This window comes from Rhinolophus sinicus, chromosome 2, assembly GCF_057876585.1.
Source record: "Rhinolophus sinicus isolate RSI-liver-muscle chromosome 2, RSI-T2T, whole genome shotgun sequence".
Classification (NCBI taxonomy): Eukaryota; Metazoa; Chordata; class Mammalia; order Chiroptera; family Rhinolophidae; genus Rhinolophus; species Rhinolophus sinicus.
Genome location: NC_142502.1, coordinates 125,460,124 through 125,483,539, shown reverse-complemented (window position 1 = coordinate 125,483,539; position 23,416 = coordinate 125,460,124). Strand labels below are relative to the sequence as shown.

Here is a 23,416-nt window from a genome sequence, read left to right as displayed (position 1 = left end):
TGTCGGACATTAAAAAACAGGGTGCAGGTCATGGAAAAATGGTCTTCAGAAAGTAGCACCGAGGAAGTACGCTCAGAGATGCAAAGAAACAAAGAGCAACAACAGATGCTGGGAGGAGGTGGCATCCCAGCACCCTTGCCCCCGGCTGGAGGTAGGGGAGAGGGTGGATCACAGGGTGGGAGGGCCAGGTGTCTCGGTGAGAAGATTGGATGTGATGTATTCAGCAACAAGCACCTCTAGTAGATTCTTAAGCCAGAGAGAAAGGTAACAAAAGCAGCTTTAGACAAAGAGTAATCTGGTAAAAGTATGTAGTATGACATCGATTGGAGGAGAAAAGGGCCACAGGCGCTCAGGTTTCTTGTGCTGGTAGGGGTGGTGTGTGTGCAGAGGCATGAGTTGAGCAGTGATATCTTTCTTCACATAAAATTTTGCACAGCTGAACGCAATGTGGCATTCTGGAAAAGAGAAAAGATATGAATGGAAAAACTGGTGAAATCTGAATCAAGTCTGTAGAGTAGTCCTCCCTTATCTGTGGGGGAAACGTTCCAAAACTCGCAGTGGACACCTGAAATCACAAATAGTACCAAACTGTATATATACATACATTAATACATATGTTCATCCCTATGATAAAGATTCATTTATAAATTAGGCCCAGTAAGAGGTTCACAGCAATAATAAAATGGGACAATTATAACAATATACTCTAATAAAAGTTACATGAATGCCTTTGGGATAATTATTAAGTAAAATAAGGGTTACTCGAAAACTAGCACTGTGATGCCGAAACAGTGGATCTGATAACCTAAGAGACTAACTGAGCAGGGAGTGTTTACAGTGGAGACACTGGAGAATGGAATGATTTACGTCCTGGGCTGGATGGAGCAGGAAGGCATGAGATTTCCCGATTATGCTACGCAGAAGAGCGAGCAATTTAAAACTTATGAATTATTTATTTTCGGAATTTTCCATTTAATATTTTTGAGCCACGATTGACAGCAGATAACTGAAACCATGGAAAGTGAAACCATGGATAAGGGGGTAAGGAACTACTATCATTCAGTTAAGAGTAATGCACCCAGGTCAATTTCTTAGTTTTGACAAACGTATTGTGGTAACGCAAGATATTAAACATTAGGGGAAACTGGGTGATGGGTATACGGAAGGGAATTATCTGTACTGTTTCTTCAACTTTTCCATAAATCTAAAATTATTCCCAAATAACAAGTTTATTTGAAAAAATCTGACACCGAAGTCCAACTGGAAATGCCAGCCACTCTGCTCTGCCCTCTGACTTGCTCCGCCTGCCAGTACCCATGGAGGGTCCCACTGAACAGTCCAGCCCATCAGAGGGGGGCCTTGTCCAGAGGGGGTAAATAATGAGATAAGTGCGATTAGAACTTTGACAATCTAAGAAGCCTGTTTCAGAGTAAATCCATTGTATGCCTGAGGAATCCAGTAACATATCCCACTGTGAGTGCTCTCAGCATGTGCCTTGCAGTCCCTTCCCAGTAAGCCTGCCCCACACTCAGCCCCTCAGGCCCATGTGACTGCCCTGTCAGCTGACTAGACAGGGAAAGTCACCCGATCCCAGAGAAGCGAGTTCATTGGCTGGCTAATGGCCTCGGTGCACCCGTTGTGAAATCATTCTGGGGCGTTATCATGGTTCCTTTTGGGAACTAGAATCAGGAAACAGGACAAGGTTAGCCACTGACACTATTTGCCAAATCAGTAAAGGTGACATGAGCTGCAGGCAGAGAGAAGCAGAGATTGTGAGCAGAAAGGAGAGAGAACAGAACAGAGATGGGGAGTGCTCAGTGGTAGGACAGGTAGAGAGGGAAGCTGACAGATGGGGCATAGCCCAGCCATGTGACCAGCAGAACAGAGAATGCTACAGCCCAGTGGGAAAGTTGCCCCTCAGCTGGGTTCTCCTGTGGTTCCTGTCCCTCCCGAGGCCCAGTGTTCAGCCATGCCTGGGTCCCCATATAGGGGAAACCTTACAGTAAGCTCCCCCCACTTAAGGGATTTGAGTGCGTCTGTTTCTTGCCATCAGAAGTCTTTAAAAAATACCTTTGTGCAAAAATGCTCCAGCCTCTGGCTTGTGAGATAGCCCTAGTGCTTTCTTCCAGGATTTTTTTTTTTTTTTGGTCCCCCTAATTTCCTCCTACGAGGAACTCTTGGAGGGGTAGGAGACAGTGTGATTCAGCCAAGAGGGCCCTGGCTGATGGGGAACAACTCTCAGAGCTCCCCCAGCTCAAGGACCAGGACTCTGGGCACATCCTGGCCTCAAGTCTTCTGCTTCTTCATCCACTGCAGGAAGAGTTCAGACTGGGTCTCGGCAGCTCTAAAAGTCTCTTGACCACCTTTGTATACATCATCCTCTTACTCCTTGGCCATTACGTCCAGAATCGGAGAATGATAAGGGCTGCCTAATGGAATAGGAAGTGGAACCTAATTTCGATTATCTCCATTTCTGCAGAGCTGTGAGATTTCTGTTTCCCTAGTGAGAGACACTATACATCCTACCCACTTCCTTTCAGCTGCCAAGACATTCTACAGGCTCTTCTGCGGCTCAAAGGATGTGAAACCCATTTTACTTATAGATTCTCATTCTGGTTAAACACACACACAATATTATTACAATCTAAAAGAAAAAGCGCATTTACTTCCTCCAAAACCTCCATACACAAAGTCAATTTCAATATCTAATTGAGAAGACAGTCCATAACCATTTCTCAGGAGGTTTCCATGAAGTCATCATTTAATTCACTTATTAATTCATTGAATATGTACATATTTATTTCACTGTAACATAATTATTTTGCTCATTAAACATTTTGTGCTGCCAGAGACACCTATGAAATCTAATAAGCGGTTTCCAGAGCTACACAACACACCAATTAAAAATGTTAATTAGATCTAAGTGAACAGCACAAGAAATTTAACAAAGTGAAATTCCAGGGAGGGAAAGGAAGAAGAACGTAATATGTTAAGTAAGCCAACAGCCATGCCATCAGGTCTGCCTTACTTTCCCACCACAGACTCCTTTGATTCTCAAAACTGTCACATTTGAATTCAAAGATTTTGGGTCAAAAGGATGACATAATAACACATAGCAATGTTGGGGGAAATCCCTCAGTAATACACTCAAAGAACGCAAACTATCCAAATGTACTATCTCTAGAGCACCCGCTACAGGTCATGACCCAGGGTTCGCACTGGGCCACACCCAGCCGACTGCTTCAGAGCAGAGGCAAAAACGAAGACAGGCCTGTATCCCTCCATGTTAGTACGTGCCAGCCCTAGAAGAGGCACGATGTATCCATCTAGGCCCTTCAAATTGGAATAGAAAACATTCATAAAAGAGCTCTGAAAATTAAAGCAACAGGGAGGATACTAACATGACCCTTCCGTTCCTGAAGAAATTACAGAAGATGACTTTGCAATGTAAGAAATACCTATGAAGGTATTTTTCTTGGTAGAATGGTACCTAGTGCTTTTTCCTCACCCAAAGAAGCACTAACCTGTACTATAGAGGGACAGATTTTCTTTAGATACAGGAAAAGATTTTTTTTTTTTTTTTTTTTGGTTTTAGGATGTACTTTTTTGTGTTGCTTCTATCTTAACATAGAAACATACTGGAACAATCAGCAGAAAAGATTTAGGTCATTAGGTCTTCTGGCTTTCTAATAATTTTAGATGCTTTCAGAGACAGAAAGACAAATCAAATGAGACTTCTGTTCCCTAGAAACTTCCAACTTACTAATGAAATACTACCTCAAGGGAGGAGGATGGATCGGACAAACAAGCTTACTTGCTCTTGACCTCCAAGTCATCAGGCAGTCAGCCAAAAGAAATCTAACAAATTGACCTGTCAAATAGGCTTTGATATTCCTTACATTTCAGCTCTACTAGAGGACCAAGTAGAAGAGGGTTGCCATCATTTTCCTCTGGAGTGTTCCTATCCTAAGTTACGTACTTGTTGACTTTTTAGACTCCTTTACGAGAACAGAATCTCACAGCCACTGAGACATCTAATCATCTCTCCGCCCCCCATGTCCCCCACACACACACACCTTGCGATCCTCGTTCTTCCTTAGATCACTGATTAAACTTGTGGGGATCACGCACCCATGAGAATCTGATGGCCACACCCCCAGAATACAAATGCTCCACAAGTTGATCATGACATTGACTTTCTATACAGTCCCAAGGGTTCATGGGGCTTCCAAGGCCATCATGAACCTTCTCAGGAGCCACAGTTCCCAAGTTAAGAAATCCCTGCCCCAAACTATTTCATGTCCAATTAATTCATGCCAGAATAAGGCCTGGCTGGTTACATTCATTGTTTCCACCACAAGTATCCTTTATAGATGTGAAAGAAAATCACAATTCATTGGGCCCCTTCTATGCACCAGCCCTAGGCTAGACATTTAATCTTCCTACTTAAATCATCCTGCAAAAGGGCTGTGGGGACAGAGCCCCAGAAAGTAGTTTACAGGCTCTCGGCCTCACGTGGAAGGGTGCTGCCTCAGGGGGTGGATGGCGTCGGCAGTGGCTGATTGGCCATTGGCTGTGGCCGGTTGGCCGATTGGCCGCTGGTATAACTGCTGCGGCTACGGAGGAGAGCCGAGGACTGCCGAGGATTGCCGAGGAGCCGAGCAGAGCTGAGGAGAGCGGAAGAAGAGAGCCGAGGAGAGCGGAAGAGGAGAGCCAAGGAGAGCGGAAGAGAGTAGAGGAACAGAGCTGAGGGGAGTGGAGGAGAGCCGTCCGTCGGTTGGCGGAAAGGCAGACGGCAGGTCGCGCGTCTGGTGGGCCTAGCCTCCAGTGAGACCATACTGGTATGACTCCCCTACCTATGGCTCCGTGGGTGTTCCTTTCTGGCCTCACCATATCCTGCGTTCTTCTGTGGGGAGCGGGACCAGAGACCCCGCAGGCCGCCCCGCACGACAAATGGCGGAGCGAGCAGGGTCTCCCGCACGACAAGGGCTATCATTCCTCCCGTTTTTACATATGAGAAAATAGTCTTCCTTATCCTGACCCCAGCATTGGGTGTACCTTTAAGAAAAAGAACTCTCTTTGAGAGTAATCTCACCATCACTGACAAATAGGGCCACAACATGAATGCGTTTCCCAGTAAACAGAGCTTATTATCTCAGATCTTGGGCCAGGTCCCATGGCAAGTGGCTGACAAAGCTGGGAGCAGCCCGATCACCCGAACCCATTGGAAGGCTCTCTCCACTACGCCAAATTCTGGTCCTCCTTTATCTTCTCTTCCCACCTCCAGGACCTTAGTGGAGTCCACCATGTCTCATCTTGAGCACAAAATCTCCTCTGTGATCTTCCACCAGCTTCCCCCAACAAATCCATCCTCAATCTGAAGCCACAGGAATCTTTCTCCCCTAAATACACATCATCTCTGCTGAAAGCCATTCTACAGTGCCCGGGTCACTATAAATAAGGTTCTCAGCTGAGCCTGACTTCTGCCTAAGTAACAGCCTCCTTTCTGGCTTCTATGCCCGTACGTCTTTTGATCCAGAAATTGTGAACAACTATTGGTCTCCTAAAAACGTAACATGCCTTTGTAGGTGGTGTTATTTCTACTTGGAGTATCTCATTGCTATTCATCCTTCTGCTGTTAAAAACACCTCCATCCAGCCGTCTCTGAAACGAACTTACAATTAATTGACTTCTTCCTCCGTACTTTTCTCTATTTTATGAACCTCTACAATTACCACTTAACTAAAGTATTACAAAATAATGAATGTACAGTCTCTTTTCCCCCCACTAGGTTATACTTTGGTTATTACTCTTTGAATTCTCAACATTTAGCATCATGCCAAGCCAAGAGCAGGCACCTAGGAAATGCAAATCGATTAAGTGAATTTTTCCAGTATGCTGACCAAAAACAAAAAGGAGATAGGACTCCAGCAAAGACAGAGGGTCTCTCATGGACATGAGCACAGAGGACCATGTGGAGATGCAGCTTTTCTGCTTGCTCTGTGATTTGCTTCAATATAAGTGATCTGGATAAATGAAGTGCTAACGTAACACGTTTAAAGAACTCCCAAGAAACATACATCAGCACTTACCTAATAAATAATTAAAAGACAAAATTAAAATGCATGTTTAAAAAAAAAAAAAAACTAACCTACTGGCATGACAGCGTAAAATCGGTAAAAAATTAATTATCCCCTACTTTAGGTTGTCTTTCTCTTAAGCCTATAAGTCCCAATGTTCAAAATTACTCACTTAGATTTTAAGTTCACTCCACCTAGATCCCTTTGTGGAGACAACAACCCAAATGTTCTCTTTTCCTGATTCTGGAGATCTTTAAAAACAAAGTTTCTGCTCCGATCTCACTTTTAAACCAAAGTAACAACGTTAAGATTTCAGCTTTGCTGCTCACCAAGCACAATCACAGGACTTGGTCAGGGAGCTATGAATTCACCCTTGTTTGCTCCTAGTAAACGCGTGTTCAGTAAATGAACAAATTAATGTACCAACCACTTGCCAACTCGTGATGTTTCCTGGTTAAACAGACAACTGCTAAGAATTCGTATTGACTTTCAAGGGTAACTAACTGCACCAGCATTGACTTTCCAGTCAGCTAACCTTCTTTGCTTCCACATTACGGGATGAAATACAGATCTCTCAGAGATTTCACCAAGCTGAAGCTGAGCAAAGCATGGTCCACAGCACCCAACTGGCCTCAGCATTGACTTTGGAACGGAGGAATCAGTTACCAGTCTGGCCCGTAAGTAGGCCCCGCGGCTTCAACAGGAAGACCAGGACTACAAGCATGACTGCATTTCCTAGTGGCATCTCAAGATACTTTAAGTATCGGTTTTTGCTGCCAGACTCAAATAAAGGATACTCAAGGGAGACTAAAGATAATTGCACAATATGTCATTTTGGAAAGAGGTAGCAGCCATCTTCTAAATGTATCCCCTTTTAGTTAACTGAAAGGAAGCTCCCTATTTAATGACATTGGTGTTGAACAAGTTCAAACGACAATCAAAATATGAAACAGGGAAATGCCAGTGCTCTTGCTAGTCCTGCAACATGCCCTCTGAGCCTCTGCCCTCACAGGGCCTGCCCAGCATGTCTCCGGGAGTTACTCCACACGATAAGGCCAAGTGCCCAACTCTTCCTCTGAAGACACCATTAAAATCAATTCATGAGTCCCATCCTGGAAAAATGTTATATTCCAGATAAAGTGCATTGATTAGCCATTCATCTTCCCATTGCTGATCAAACAATTACCAGTCAGGGCTTCTGCCCTTCCGATTATGAACACTGTTGCCAAACACGACGGGATGTAGTACAAAGCCCACAGGACTGGGTGGAAGGCCTGGCGGGGCCACTCACCAGCTGAGTAAGTGTGGCCTGGATGCCCAGCAGGCCACAGGCTCCCCAGCTATAAAGGGGAGATATTAGCTACCAACTGCAATGCAGTACTGTGAAGGAAAAAAATGAAATGAAATAAAAAATACCCAGCATCCTGACTGGTACTCAGGAAGCATACCCAAATGTTTGTTCCTTTTCTCCCTTCGCCCAAACAAAGCAACTTGGTCTTTCTCTCTGCCTGTGCTGCCCTGTCATGGACAACTGGACAATGTCCACTTCCTCTTGGAAACCTTAAAGTGGCTGGGGGGACCTCTGGGCACCCAGGAGCCTCTGGTTGGGGGGCCCTGCCACGTGCATGGCCTTCCTATTCTGAGGACACCTGGGACAACCGCACACATGCAGGTTGTGGGGACACTGCAGGAACAGCCTATCCATCTGCACTGCTTGCTTCTCTTCTGCTATTTCACCTGAATTAAGCCTAAATGGTTTTCCACCGCAGAGGCCAGAGTCCAGTACTCAGCGCCCATGGTCTGAACTTGACATCTGCTTTAAAGGGCATAAGAATTGGCCCACACCTGACTCCACATTCCTAATGAGAACATTCCAGATGAAGCAACATAGCAAAAGAGCTGAGTTTTAATATCCACTCCCAAGGACTATATAGCTTTCCAGCCCCCCTCATGCCTCTGGCCAAGGGGGGGGGGGGGGGCCTAAACTAGATCATCCTAAACAGCACAGGCAAGCTAGCACTACACTCTGTTTCCCCCTGGATAGTTTTACTCCAAAGGGTACGTTCCCCAGTCTTACATCGGTCCTTGTCCCAGGTCTCTGGTTAACATTCTACCAACTTATGAGTCTTAACAGGCATCAACAAACTGTTCTGAAAGATCCAGATAGTAAACACTTTCAGCTTGACAGGCCATGTGGTCTTTGTTGCAACTGGTCACCTCTGCTGTCATAGTTCAAAAGCAGCCACAGAGCACACATCCACAAAGGGGCATGGCTGTGTTCCAGGAATAAAACCTTTATTTCCAAAACAAGAGGCTGGCACATGGGCCCTGGTTTGCCAAGCCCTGCTCTTAAACATTTTCTGTGAGTATGGCCTTAACTGTAAAGGCAATGAAGAAGTGGCATTGGTCCAAATTACCCCAAATCAGAATACCCCACCTTTATCTGAAATAGTCACACCACAGATAAGCAGGTCAAGGTGGCAGGAAGGGCACAGGAGCTGGAATCCAAAGGGGAGAACTCAAGCATAGATGCTGTCACCTCTCATCTGAACTATGGGTTTTGATTACTTGGCAATCTGTAAGGGTCTTCCCAATTCTACAATCCTATAGTTTTGAAACCTGTGACTCAGTCTGTATTTGATTTCCATAAAGGAAAAAAAAAAGGATTCTAAAATTCTAAGTGATTGCAAATTTTTAAAATCTGAATTCAAAAAATAATACATGCTCACTGTGGAAACTTTAAACAGACTGAAAAAAACATAAAGAAGAAAATTAAAATTCCCATAAGTCCCACCACTCGGACATGACCAACTAGTACGACCAAGCACAGTGTATTTCCTCATTTGATATTCCACATAATTATTTGAGTAATGTTTTCAACTTGCATGGAAGTGCCCTGATTGTATTTAATCCCCTACCTAGGACAGCATAAAGAGGGTAATCTCTGCATCTCATAACCCCAAAATTTCCACTAGATAATTTCCAACTGAAGTCCCATCTCCAGGGATGATGGCATTTTAGTGAAGTCTTGCCAACATCTGTATAAAGAAACACACAACATTATATATGACAAGTGCAGTAGCCACAATTATATCCACAGCCAAGCAATGTCTTTGACCTTGCATATTCTTTTCGTAAAAGAAATATGAGCCTCCCCCCATGGTAATACTCTTCTACAATATACGCCAACAGAGGTTCAGTGTGGGGACGGGGAAACTGAGGAGCCCACTTCTGCAATCCAGGTGTGGTCCAGCACCCCAGCCAGAGCTTTACCTGGGCAGATGTGCTTCATCATTTCAAGTAAAAGAGAGGAAAAGGAAGAGCCCTTGCACACAGGAAGGCCACACCAGACTCCAAATGACGGCTGTCCCACCAATGCAGGAAGTAAAGAGGACAGAGCCATGGACCAGTTCACCTTATTTAGAATAACACTGCTAGGACAGCTGGACGCGGGGAGAGGGAAAGTCACACAAGTAAAGGTATTTTTCATATATTTCATTCACCAAGGAAGACAAAAGTTTGATTTGCAAGAAGAAATCTTTTTAAAGTGTTTTAAGTTACAAACACAGCCACAGAAAAATGGAGACAACCACACACAAGGAGAAAGGACAGTTAAGATACGTACATAATGAACAGAGGGTTCTGACGTGCTGGTTTGCTATTTGAATCAGAGGGCTGCTTGGGAGCTGTTTTTCAGAAACACAAATGCCCAGCGCTGAGGACAGTGGCATGAGCGGCCTTTCCTGCAGATGAGATGTTTGGTGACTCAACGCATCAGCAGATGTGCTCAAGAAGCTCCGATGCCTGAGAATCCTGCCACTTGGTGCTAACTGCCAGCTGACTCATCAGCACATTCCAGATGGCTGATAGAAAGAAACGCTCTCCATCCCGCTCTGCCTCAGGGTCATTTCATTGGAAATGCGTGCATATCAAGTGTTGCTCTGGCTCCAAACCACACGACCAAAGAGGCCATGAGGAAGCCCACAGTCCTGGATGCTGCCTTTCATTGGAAAACAGGGGCAACTCAGCTCAAAAGCACGCTGGCAAGGCCGTTGTACCACAACCAGAGGAAGGAGGTAGGATTCAGTTCTCTGCACATTCATGCATTTTATGGGAACACAAAAGGAGGTTTTCACAAACGAATCCATGTAAAACACAAGTAGAGTGTCTCCATTCTGTGAAAGAGATGCCAGCTTGGAGAAAGCAATCCATTCTTATCCTCCCAATCTGGAGTGTGTTTGAGCCCCGGGGCCCTGAAGGGCCATCTGGGGAGCGGGGGCCTGAGCCTTGGTGGGCACTGTGAGGGCAGAGCCTCCGGAGGGCGTCACCAGGACCCCGCTCCCCCAGGCCCAGACAAAACAAGCCTGGAGGACCCTGGATGTTATTCCCCAACAGGAAACGCCTCCCATGCGGTTCTGCGCAGATAATAGATGGTGAGAAGGAAATGGCACCATCTGTTCTGTGTTGGAATGTACTTTACTGTCCCACCACAGGCACGAGTCCTGACAGTGCCTGCAAGCCCAGGCGCTGAGTGTCCTTTTCAGAAAGACAGAAAGAAAGAAGCCACAGCATAGAGCATGAGAAAATCATTTTTGGTAAGGAAGAGCATTTCAATTCAATACACATTTAATTTTCTCTACACATGCATTGTAACTAACAGTAAATCACATCATTTTGTTTAAGGATGACAAAAAGCAAATTCTTAACAAACTATAGATAAGCTATAGATAAGGCAAGGAGATAAGAGGACATTCAACCAGATAAATAGCAACCAACAAAAACCTGATGAGCTGTTTAAACTCTGTAAATTATTCAGGAAAAGATAAGTTGAATAGGAAGTAGGCTACGTAAAAGTGAAACGTCAATGAACTGAGGCAGGATACATGAGTAGACTCCCACCTTCCCCACACTTGGACACACTTCGGTTGCAGAACTTGCCGCACGGCATCAGGTGTGCAGGCTCAGTGCTCCTGGGAAGCATATCCTGTTTATCTGGGTGCCTCCAAGCCTCAAGACCAATGTGAGCAGCGCTGCTGTCTGATGAGAGAACGCATCTCATCTCTCCTCTCTGAACTGAGGAAGGTGACCCCAGGTAGCCTTCTGAGGGCAAGAACCCACCTCTCTCTGCCCACTTAGAGACTGAGCTTCCTGAGGGAAACCAATTGGGCTTCTTCACCACTTTCACCCCGTGCCTGGCACATAGTTAGTGCTCAACAAATATTTGTTTAACGAATGAGTAACTAACTCAGATTTGGAGTAGGACCAATCCTCAGAAAATATCACTGCCACTCATATGCAGAAAAGGAAATAAGAGCCAACCACGGTAACTGTATAACGTAAAATTGTAACACTTGTTAATGGCAAAACCCTGTCCTGCAATCCAAGTACTCTAATTCAGTCCTGTCTGCTTTACCCTACTGCCATCCCTGAACCACACTCTAGAATTCCGTATATCCTAAGGAAACTTTTAAAAGCACGTGTGAAGATTAATAAACAGAAACCACATTTAAATTAGAATTGAGAGGGCCAATAGGGGGAGCTCTCACATTCTACCACTCATAGTCAAACACCTAAACAGGAAGAGGCGTACTTTCTATCTCCAACAGGAGGATGTTTTTCTACTCTACTACTCCAGCAAGAAGAAGTTCTTGCATGGCAACTATTCAGTCAATGAAAGACGGTTGCAACTCAGCCAATAAAAAGCCACTACACTTTGAATTCCCAATTTCCTCCAATGAACTCTTTGTGTATAACAGTCCCTCTGAACTTTCCTTTTCCTCTATAAAAGAACATTACTCTCTTTTGTTCTCTGGATTTGCACATAGTTCTCTATTATACCGCATGTCCATAATTATAATTCTTTGTTATTTCTGAATAAACCCATTTTGCTGAAGAAATATCTGGCTCTCTATTTATTTAAGGTAAACACATGTGAACCATAATTTCTGATAAAGCATTTCTGCCAAAATGCCATGGTTATCAAAACTATAATGGGCTATGCGAAAATGACATATTACCTTACACTGCTTAGAATGGCTATTATCAAAAAGATAAGAGATAAGTGTTGCAGAGGACGTGATAAAAGGGAAACCTGGTGCAGTGTTGGTGGGAATGAAAATTGTTGCAGCCACTATGGAAAACAGTATGGAGAGTCCTCGAAAAACTAAAATTAGAACTACAATATGACCCAGCAGTCTGACTTCTGGGTATTTATCCAAAAATAAAAAATAAAAACACTAACTCAAAAAAATATGCACCCCCATGCTCACTGCAGTATTACTTACAACAGCCAAGATATGGAAACAACTTAAGTGTCCATTGATAGATGAATGGATAAAAAAGAGATTGTACATATATACAAAATGGAATATCATTCAGTCATAAAAAAGAATGAGATCTTGCCATTTGCAACAACATAGATGGACCTAGAGGGTATTATGCTACGTGAAATGAGTCAGACAGAGACAGACAAATACCATATGATCTCTCTTACCTGTACAATCTCAAAAAAAAAGCTAATTGATACAGATAACAGATTGGTGGTTACCAGAGACAGGGTTTGGGGGTAGGTGGAATTGGTCAAGGGTATCAAAAAAAAAATAGAAAAAAGAAAAAAAGGGAACTCACTCCTGAACTAATCGTTTTCAGTTCAAGCAGTTTCCAGTCAATGGCTGGAAAGCACAGACACCCATCCTTGTTAGAGGATAAAAACTAAACATACCTTCATAGGGATCTATAATGAACTCTTACCTATAAAGATTTAATGTGAAAATCATGTCAAAGCCCATACAGGTGGTCAGGAACTATTTGCACCACTTTCACAGGCTTATTAATAAATTATAAACTTAACCTAGAAGTCTGGAAATGACTTTACCTTTTTATTCTAACAGTGTGACCAGGAAAAAGCTAAAGATGAAGGGGGTTTCTCGAGGGCAGAGACACCCCTAGCCCCAGGAGTGACAACCAAAGGTCAAGCAACAGCCTCAGAGGACTGCTGTCTCTCATTGGCCCAAGTGACCACAACAGGCACGCCTCATTCTTCCCACCTTCTTCATTAGGTGCATGAGATACGAAACTCACTCTAGACACACACCTGTGAGGTATCTGTTTTCAAATGTGTAGTGTCTTCCCCAATAAAACTACTACCTGCCTGAAGGAAAAAGCTACCTCTAAACAACTTGGCCTGAAGTTGGAGCTTAAAGAATGTAATGATCCCGATGAGCACAGATTTCCAAGATCGCAACCACCTATACTCGGCTCAAGCAGTCAGTCTGGGCAACATCACAGGGACTCTCGTGAGCCTGTCCAGACGCACCTGCATTACACAGGTGAAAGGCCTCCCCTGGCCCATCCCACCTCAGCGGGTCAAGCCTGGTTAAGCTCATAAGCCACCAGAAATCAAGAGAAGGTAACAGTCAAATATAAGGATTTATTGCAGGTGGTCCCCTCTGAACAGGGAGCCCCCTCCCTCCTGTCCAGAGCATTCTCCCAAGCGCTGGGCTCTACTAGTATGAGCAAGACTCCAATTCTTGTCTCTCCACAAAGATGGCCTCTAAACAAAGGCAGGACATCTCTGGACCGACTCTTCCCAGCACTCTGCTCTGAGAAGATCAACCTCCAAACAATCAGAATTAAAGTGAGAACAGGAATGTCATTTACCAACAGCCAGACCCTTCAGCAGATGGTGAAAACGTGTAGTTTAGATCCCTCCAGAAAGGCTCTGAGGGTGTAACCGGTGATGAAATGTTTGCAAATCAGAGTATTCATCACTGTTTTGACTCCCTGAAAGCAGACATTTTAAGCCTAACAAGAAGGTACTCTAAGCATAAATAAAAGGCCTATCTTATTTGGGTTTGTAGGATGATTTCGTTTTAGCAAATGAAAGTCTCACAGATGTAACTGCAGAACCAGCTTAAACTGGCCTTATCCTGTTGCTAATAAAATACTGTGTAGTTTTTCAGGGACAGCAGAATAAAACCTCAAGTCATGCAGCTGAAGCACGTGCAGAGGAGAGACTTTTGCCCTCCAATAACACCCGGAACCAAAGTCTCACCACCACCCGCCAACAGAACCAAAGGCCTGGAACCTGACCGGATCCTGAACGCCAAAACCCTTTCAGAGCAAAGAGTCCATTGTCCAGGAAGGTCTGGTGCTGAAGTCCCTGACCGTTTCTTACCATAAATGGCCAAGTTCCAAAGTCCTCCAGTTGGAACTTGCCCCCACCAACTCTTCCACATGCCCGCCTGTTCCCCTTAACCCTTAACTCTCCTTCCAAACCCCGAACTGGAGAGACAGGTTTGAGCTCTGCCTCCCGTTGCCTTGCCAGTTGACCTCGCAATAAAGCTTTTTTCTTTTCTCAAAAGTTGGTGCCATAGTATTAGCTTCTATGCACCGCAGGCAGTGAGCCCTTGCTCGGTAACACAGAGACCTCGCATAGAAAAGGCTTTTCTCCAAAGTCACATTTTAGAGGGATCACCAATCATTATGTGCTCATCCATTTAAGAAATGTTTCTGTGGCAGAGGTAAGAAATATAAGAATGAACAAAGCCACAGCTCCTTTCCTCATGAAGCTTCCAGTCAAGTGGGGAATTCAGACATGGAATGACACAGATGGGCAATGACAGTCCAAAGTGTAACAGAGGGAAAAACATGAATAAGATGGGGACCTCCTACCCCCTGATCACCTCCCAGCAGGCTATCAGCCATCAAGTTTCCACAATATTATTTAATCAGATACAGGCCAAGATGAGAGAGAGCGAATAATTCATGTGAGGGGCTGCACACGCTGAGAAGCCATCTTGTGTTAATGGCGGTACCATGCGTCTCTGGCCCCTGTGACTCCTCTTAACTATCTAAACAAACTGACAGCCATGTTTTGAACTAAAGTGCCACTTCTCTCCTTTTTTTAAAGCCACACTGGTTCTAGAAGAGTGGAAGAATAAAATCCCATAGCCAGGAACCATATTATAAAGGTATACTCAGACCTACTCCTGAGCCAGTTCTGCTATTAACTCAACGCTGGATTGCCACCAGCCTCCATGGGACACCCATGGCCGCTGGCTTGTACTCTTGGCACTACTCATGCCATCTAGATTGCTGGAGGCTGGATTGAGGGAATGGGGATTTTACAAGAAGGCAGATTTATACATCATGTTGAATGTCTAAACACAGTGATGTTATTTTTGTTTAAGTAGTAATCCCTAAGCATAACTTACATCTAAAAAAAAAAAAGTCTTTTTAAAATCATATATGAAGCGACACAGTTTTATTTTATAATGAAGTACAGTTTCATGCTTATAGTTTTAACATACATAGTTAAAAACTGAGGCTATAGCCTTATACAACGCCAGACCCATGGAAATTGGCAATAAGATGAGGAAGGAAAAAAAGACATTCCATATCGCTTTGAAAAAGAACTTAAGGTTTTTTCTTTATTTCTTGTTCCCTAAATTCTTTCTGCTCAGGACTTGTCTCCTTCGCTTCCCCCACTGGAATTCCCTCAAAATAATTACTTTGAATAATTTTTTTCCTGAATCATCTTTTCTTACTGACTCTGCTAAGACTCAGCAAGGGTGACAACTATGTCTCAGTAGAGAAAGATGTAACACTACAAATGAACTCAATATAATAGGAAAAGGGTGTATTTTCCTTTAATCTTTGAACTTAGGGCAAAGAGAACCATGTAAAGGCATTTATACCATGTCTTCGCTCTGAATGGCCCTTGACCTTGCCTATGCAGCTTGTAAGAGTATTTATCTACAGAATAAGCAGGAAACTGGAGGGGAAGGGAAAATAAGTAACCCAATAGTGGAAAAGAAAAGGAAAAGGAGATGTGAGCTAAAGTCAGGTACCTAAAACATAAAATTAATCACTGTCCATTTCTCAAACAACATGGCACAGGTGCCCATCCAACAGGATACACAAAAACACTGAATGTCTACGCTAAGTCACAGATACACTGAAGTTTGCTAAAATAAACGTGTTTGTCTCACTCATGCCAAGTGAGAATTCATGTGTACCTAAAACAGAAAGACTCTGAGGGGGGAGTCTGGAAAGTGAAAAGACTCCCACCCTGCAGTGTCACTAGGGTAAGAGAGACCTGCCAGACAGGCTCTAAGTGTGACTGATGTTTTCATCCCAGTGGTAGCATAGTCTGCAGAATGGCTTCTTCAAGGCATGTCTGCAACATTTTCTGTCCAAGGCCAGAGAGTAAATATTCCATGTTTTGCAAGCCCTATGTCTCTGTCACAACTAGTCAACTCTGCCTCTGTATCAGGAAAACAGCCTTGGACAGTACGTAAAGAGTGGAGAAGGTGGTGTTGCAACTACCGCTGGCTGGAGTAAGCCAAACCATGTTTTAAGGCTTTTTCTTACCCCTCTTCACTTAAGCCTCGTTTTTCTTCTAGCTGTGGCAACGAGGTGCACTGAGAACCCCACCCTCATTCCTGCCAACATTTCCTATTTGAGGCCGGAAGGAGTGGGGAGGGTGTGTGGAAATGCTCGTGGTAGCCCCAGCCCGTCGACACTCATGGTTAGTCTTTCTTCCAAGACGAAAATAAACCTTCTTGATCCATGTGGCAAAGATCTGTTAGTGGGATTGGCACCGTCTTCCCTCAGCTTTTATGGATGATGGTTTTCTTTGGATTGGGCAAGCAGCAGATGATCTAAAGCCATGCTGTCCTTATCAAAGGAGAGGAGGGGAACTCCAGGAGAACCCAGCCCTATGAGGGAAACATAAAGTTCTGTCCAGACCCATTGCCAACAAGAATGGAAAATGATCCCAGAGGAAACTGTCATCCTCATTTACATTCCAGTGAAGGTCTGACTCAGAGGCTTTGAAAAGGAAAACAATTACAGCCTCCCTGTTCCTTATTATTTTCATTTGCAATGGTCCAGTGTGGCAGAGTGACCATCACCAGTCCACCCGTTAAACTTGAAAGCAGCTTACAGCATCAATTAGAAAAGGAGGTGGGGAAAAGAAGTCAGAAACCTATGTCCAGGCACAGCAGGGGACTGAAGCCAGCTTCTACCAGCTCAAGGACTGATTTACATTTTCTGAGGTTTTGCAAACCAGTAGATATCACATCGGTAGCTTGAAATCGACCATGATGAGAATAACTACACCTTGAAACTTGGCCAATGCTACAAATTAGTGCTCTTTTTTCTCCCTCCCAGATATCCAGTTTTTAAAACTTTACCAGCATATCACTGTCTGGGACGGTCCTGGAAAAGGAAGTTGGGTAGGCAGAAGAATGAATACTAGCAGGAAATTGGGAAACAGCCAGGTTTGGCCATAGAGTCCACAGAAAAAAAATAGGAGTTGTCCCAGACCAAGAATTCCTTGAGGATTCAACCCCAGTGGGAGAAGAGTGAGCCCCTCACCCACCCCCAGCCAGTGAGGTTCACCCTAGAGGCAAATGTATAAACATAAGGATATAGAATCTCACTGTACGGAACGAATTAAAGGCCCAGGGAGGGTGCAGGGGGATGGGAAAGACATTGAGAAGTAACATATCCAGATCACAAAATTGAAATCAGTCCTAGCCCATCTATCAAAATGTAAGTGCATTCTTTCATTCATACTTGGTCCAACCACAAATAGTTGATAATAGACCAGAGAGATCACGGAAAACACATTGTTTAGGAAGAAAGTGGAGCAATTACTAAGATGTTTCCTTCTTACACTCAGCTGCTGACTATGTATCTGACAGGACTGTGATATCAGTTACCAGCTATGGAACCACAAAATTTCCAAGCTGTGGAACATCTGTTCTTTGTGAATCTAGGAAGAGCCCTGTCTGCCCTCCAATGGCCTTTACAAGTCCACTTACAACTTCTTTTCTCCCAACAGTGTAATCACCTGTTTCATTAGAGAAGAAACCAAACACTGCGCCCTACGGTCAACACATCACACACCAAAAATAACTTTGTGTTGGAGCCAAAGCTGCCTACCCTTTCAGGGTGAGCTGGGCCCTCAGCTTCCGTGGGCCCTTACAATGCACCCAGGATACCAAGGGGAGAAGGTCACCGCTACACTGTACTCCACTTCTGCCTATTTGGTGGAACCTGTGTGTCAAACCCTGGCTCTCTATCACTATAAATTCCATGTGCTTTTTCCCTCCAAATCAAAGGAGCCTCTTAATCTGAGAGACGCTGTAAATCTCTAAAACAGGTAACAACTTCAGCCATCTTAAAAGATGGCAGCCAAGAGAGCTGAGAGCCTCCCACAACCAAGTGAAAGGAAGAAGCTGCTTTTTCTAGTGTAGTCTCCAGCCTGTGGGCACCAAAATTTAGAAGGACCTAGTCAAGGAACTAACCGTTCCTCTCATGATGAAGGCTAGGAGAGTCATCAGGAGGGAAAGTGAGCACAGCCCTGGCTTTGTGAGTACTTATAAGTTGTCAGTGACTTCTTGCAATAGTTTTATTGACACCAGCACTTCGCAGGGATATTAACAGCCAAGCTGAGATGCTCCATGTTCACAGAAGGCAAGCCGTCCTCAGGTACACACATAAGGCAAGCTTCAGGGCATGTGCCCTTGGTACCATATTTCCCTGAAAATAAGACCTAGCTGGACAATCAGCTCTAATGCGTCTTTTGGACCAAAAATTAATATAAGAACTGGTCTTATTTTACTATAAGACTGGGTATAATATAATACAATATAATGTAATATAATATAATATAATATAATACAATACAATATAATCCCGGGTCTTATATTAACTTTTGCTCCAAAAGACTTATTAGAGCTGATTGTCTGGCTAGGTCTTATTTTCGGGGAAACACGGTATCTCTGGAGTCCACTTCAGAGCAAAGGCATTTGTAGAGGGAAAACAAGAGGCGTCCTTCTGCCACTCCCATCTCTGCCAGCCAGCAGGATCCTGAACCAGCACCCACACATTCCCACCAAATCTTGAGGATACAGCCCGACAAGCAGGCTGGAGCGAGGCAGTACTTAACTGACTGACACACAGTATGCATTAAGTACCTTGTGACATGCCATACACAGAACCGAACCCTCATACCCACCCCCACCTACCCACGAAGCTTCATGCTCCCACTGGGCAGAAAGGAAAGAGGCTCAGTGAGTCTGTACTTCGCTCCCAGGTCACACAGTTGGCAGGTGGATGAGATGAGCCTGAAGTCAGCCCACCTCCATTCTCCGCCCGTACTCCTAACTCCTGCAATGTCCTGACATTTGGTCCAGTGGCCAAGACTGCTAAGCAAGAGCCCAGCCCTGCCTGGCCCCATGCTGGCCCTGTCCAAACACTGGACAGCTCAACCATGAAGCCAAAGTATCCATCCAGAAGCCAGGAGAGCTAATACAAAGAGAAAGTGTCCCCCTAGAGCCTACTACCTTTAGCTGAACTGTCTGGCCATGACGAGGAGCCAATTCTAACTTTGAAATCAAGCCCTGGTTTCCCTGCTTCATTACTGGAAGATAAAGTGCTGGCGAAATGGTCTCCACTTCATCTATACCACCTGCCCCAAATCATCCCCAAAGCCACCTCCACCAGGACAACACCCAATCTTCCCTGCCGGAATAGTGCGGGACACTCCTCCCTTGATTCCCTCCAATTCACAACTTTGCATCACTCTGGTCACCCACGTAAGCACAGCAACAACGAAAGGCACCACGTGGGACCTACACCAGTAAGCAGCCTGGCTGGCCAAACCCATCAGCCGCACCCCATGCAGGGCAGACATTCTGAACCCTTACAGAGACAAGATGCTCTGGAAACAGCTTTAAACCCACGAGATCAAAGTGTGGGAAGCACAGCAGAGCGCAGCGTCTGTTCTTTGATGTGTCCACACAGCAGGTTCGGGGCTGCAGATCTGCACCGGAATCACAGGAGTCACGGACTCTGGGCCCCTTCACATGCTCTGCAGTCACACCTGAAGCTCCTAATAAAAGGGGCCCCAAATATCACTCTGCCCTGGGTCCCAACTCCAAGTGTCCCATCCGCAGGGCGCACTGCGGAAGCAGGTCTGCAGGAAGTACCAGCTCAGCCAGAGCAAAATACACAGCAAGTATTTACATCCTCTGTGGGGCCGAGTCACGATTCATTCAGTGGATCAGAAGCAGGCATCTGGGGAACGTTTTACTCTATCATGCCAGCCATTGTAGTGGCCTCCAGACACACACAGCAGCAGGAGCAGGAAAGTTGACTAACCAAGCATCATCACTCTGGGCTGAGTCCAGTGTTCATCTACTCGTGACCTTAATATTTCTCTCGGCAAATCACTATTCACTTTCTGCCCTTTTGATATTCTCATTATTTCTGTCTCAGCAGAGCCAATCTGTCCAAATTTCAGGCAAAATCGGCATCACTGCCTTTCCAACCCTCAACAAAAATACAAATTGTTATATAAAAATAAAAAAATTTAAAAATCACTAAAAAGATAGAGAAAAACATACAATTTCGCTTTTTCTCAGCAATGGGTTTTCGGTTCCTCCTTAAACGCCCACATTACCATCCGGGATGGATTTAATTTCTTTTATCAAAAAGGAATGTGCTTGTTGGCCTCACTCACAGGCAGGATTTAGGGCTAACGCAGGTTTCCACTGACGCTAGTTCTCTTCTAATGAAGAATTAGCCCCAACGCTGTGCTTTGCTCTGCAAAGAACAGGCTTGCCAACAAAAGCTTCACAATTACTGTCTGTGAACAAGGTCTGTTTCTGCCCATCAGAACCTGCTTCCAAGATGGTCTCAGACTCAGCTGCTTCATCACACCAGTGACTTCAGGTTTAAGTGCTACCTTTACGAGAGGGCAGGGGGGAAGAAGTTCACCCCAGAGATTAAAGCTTTAAACAGGGTGTCCAGGGCCTATGTTGGAAGGAAGTGGAGCATGTAGTAACTCTTCAAGTTTGAAAGACAAGGTGATTTGCTGTGAGTAATGCAACACGGAGAGGCAGCTATACAGGGGACGGTGACCAGCCTCGAGCAGCACTAGGGGCCTCCCCAGGTCCCCACACAAGCCCACTCCAGCCAGAACCTGTTAATTGTATTTCTAATGAAATCTTAACTCTTCATTCAATAATGCCATTTAAAAAGAATGATAATCCCTGCAGTCTTCAATACAAATCTGATAACACACAACATAAACAATAAAAGGCAAAAGTCCAATTTCTATGTAGTAAACTTTCAAACGCACCACTGTTTCCATTAAACTAAGCTTTCCTCATAAGCAGCGTAAAGCCCCAGTACACATGTCAGGCCCCCAGAAAACACTTGTTCCTCACTTGAGATACATTTATGCAATGCACCATATGTGTCAGCTAACAAGAGCACTGTACGAAGAATTTGACAAATGCACCAGGGGAAGTGCAGACCACCCTCACACACATTCTCCAAAACTATGAAGATATAACACAACGACAAAGAAGGGGAAAATACCAACCGCCCCTTATGGTACTGCCTGTCACCTCAGAAAACGGACAACCTGGCAGGTGACAGTGCTGCAATCACTCACTTCTGAGCATTCTTCCTACGAAGGAATGTGAGTCCAAATACTGAATTTCATGCCCTCCAAAAAGGGGCTGGGAGAGAAAAAAAAAGCAAAAAATGATTCTATGTCCATCAAGACCACTGGAAAGAGATTGCTGATGAGGAAATTTGTCAGAGAAGTAATAACTTCCCGTTGGGAAATTTAAATAGTCAGTTGGGTATGAAAAATATATACATTCTGGGTTTCAGACCAATTTCTCAGTGTGTGCCTTTTATAAACCCTCCAGGCTGTTATTATAAGATCAAACCAAAAATTCCCACAGTTGTTTGCAGATTCTATCACAATGACAATTCAGCAATCAGAGCAAACTTCTTGTCACTGCCTATAAACCTCTGAAAGTAATTTTTGTGGATATAAATCTGTTAGGGTCATAAAAGGATGTTAGCATCAGAACCTTTATCACAGTATCTGAGGTGTTTTAATCCATTCGAGCCCACCTGACACATTGCCATCAACCACACGTGGCTACTGCGAACTTGAAATGGGGAGAACGAAATTGAGATGTACCGTGAGTATGAAATACACACCGGGCTTCAGACTGAGCATGGAAAAAAGAATGCAAAACCTCTCATTAATAATTTTGTAGTGATTAATGCTTGCATGCCAATATTTTGGATAATAGTGAGTATTTCCATGGACGGTGCTTCTTTGGAGTGTAAAATTCAGCATTCAAGCCATCCAAAGACTTTATTTGAACACGTTAATCCATTAGCTTTTTGCAAATGTTTGAGACATGTAAGCGCAGCTGTTCAGGGGTAAAAAGTTCTGTATTCAGTCTGTTTCCATGGCCACAAATGTGGAGCCCCATAAACATCTGGGCCCGACTTTAACAGTCAAGCCAGAGAGAAGGAGACTCAGAAGGCAGGGAGAGGCTACACATGTAAGAAAACTTTCCACAAAAAGATAGCATCAACATTTCAGGGTATCCTGGGTCACTGCACAGATTTTCCATAATGTGCATTTCACCATATGAATCGAGAACCCTTCAAACATAAGAAGCACCCAAGGACCCCACCTCCCCAAATGCAGGGCAGATATATCTCTACATCCCGTGTCATATTGGCTTCTGTGCAATGACACAAGATTACCTTTGAAAGCTTCTCCCCGCGTTCAGCCCCAAGAGGAGGGCCAACTGTCATCAGCATTTCAGCAATGGAAAAGACAGACAGAATCTTCCTCTGCCCATCCCTTCCCCCATCAGCTCCTCCTTTTTATGTCCAGCTAGGAACCTCTCCCACTGACTTGCATCTCTATACACGCACTTTTTTAAATCTGATAAAAGATAACAAAATATTTTCATTTCTTCCCCAGTCTGGGCAGTCCGGTAAGGAGGAAATAATGTGAACTTTGAGGCAATCAGAACTGAATTCGAATCTCAGCTCACACCCTGGATTCCTACTCTGTGAGATGAGGCTCATGGCACCAATCCCACAAAAATGTGGAGCCCAACGTAAAAACCAGAGTCAGTCTGGGCTCAGATCTCAGCTGCACCACCCAGCAGCTGTGTGACAAGCTACTCGACTTCTCTGGGCCTCACTTTCCACATCTGCAAAATGGGGGTAATCATAGTACCTATTTCATCGAGTGGTTTTAAGGACTAAGTGAATGAATGAGCAGAATAGTGCCAGGCTCATAAATAACACGGCTCCGACTGCCATCAGGTAAAAGTTCCAAATCCCTAGCATTGTCTGCACAATCTGCCTCCACCTTCCCCTCCAATTTTATCTCAAGCTGGTCTCATGGCCCCCCACTGGGCCCCCAGTTACTTCTTTTCAGTTCCATGTTTGTTCCAAGGACCACGGGACTCTAGGCCTCCGTGCCAGCT

General features: G+C 44.5%; 1 protein-coding gene across 2 annotated transcripts in view; it reads right to left on the bottom strand.

Moving 5' to 3' along the window:
* The window catches only part of SH3RF3 (SH3 domain containing ring finger 3), a 368,321-nt gene that overhangs the window by 323,442 nt on the left and 21,463 nt on the right, over window positions 1-23,416 (bottom strand). The gene's annotated exons all lie outside the window — the stretch shown is intronic.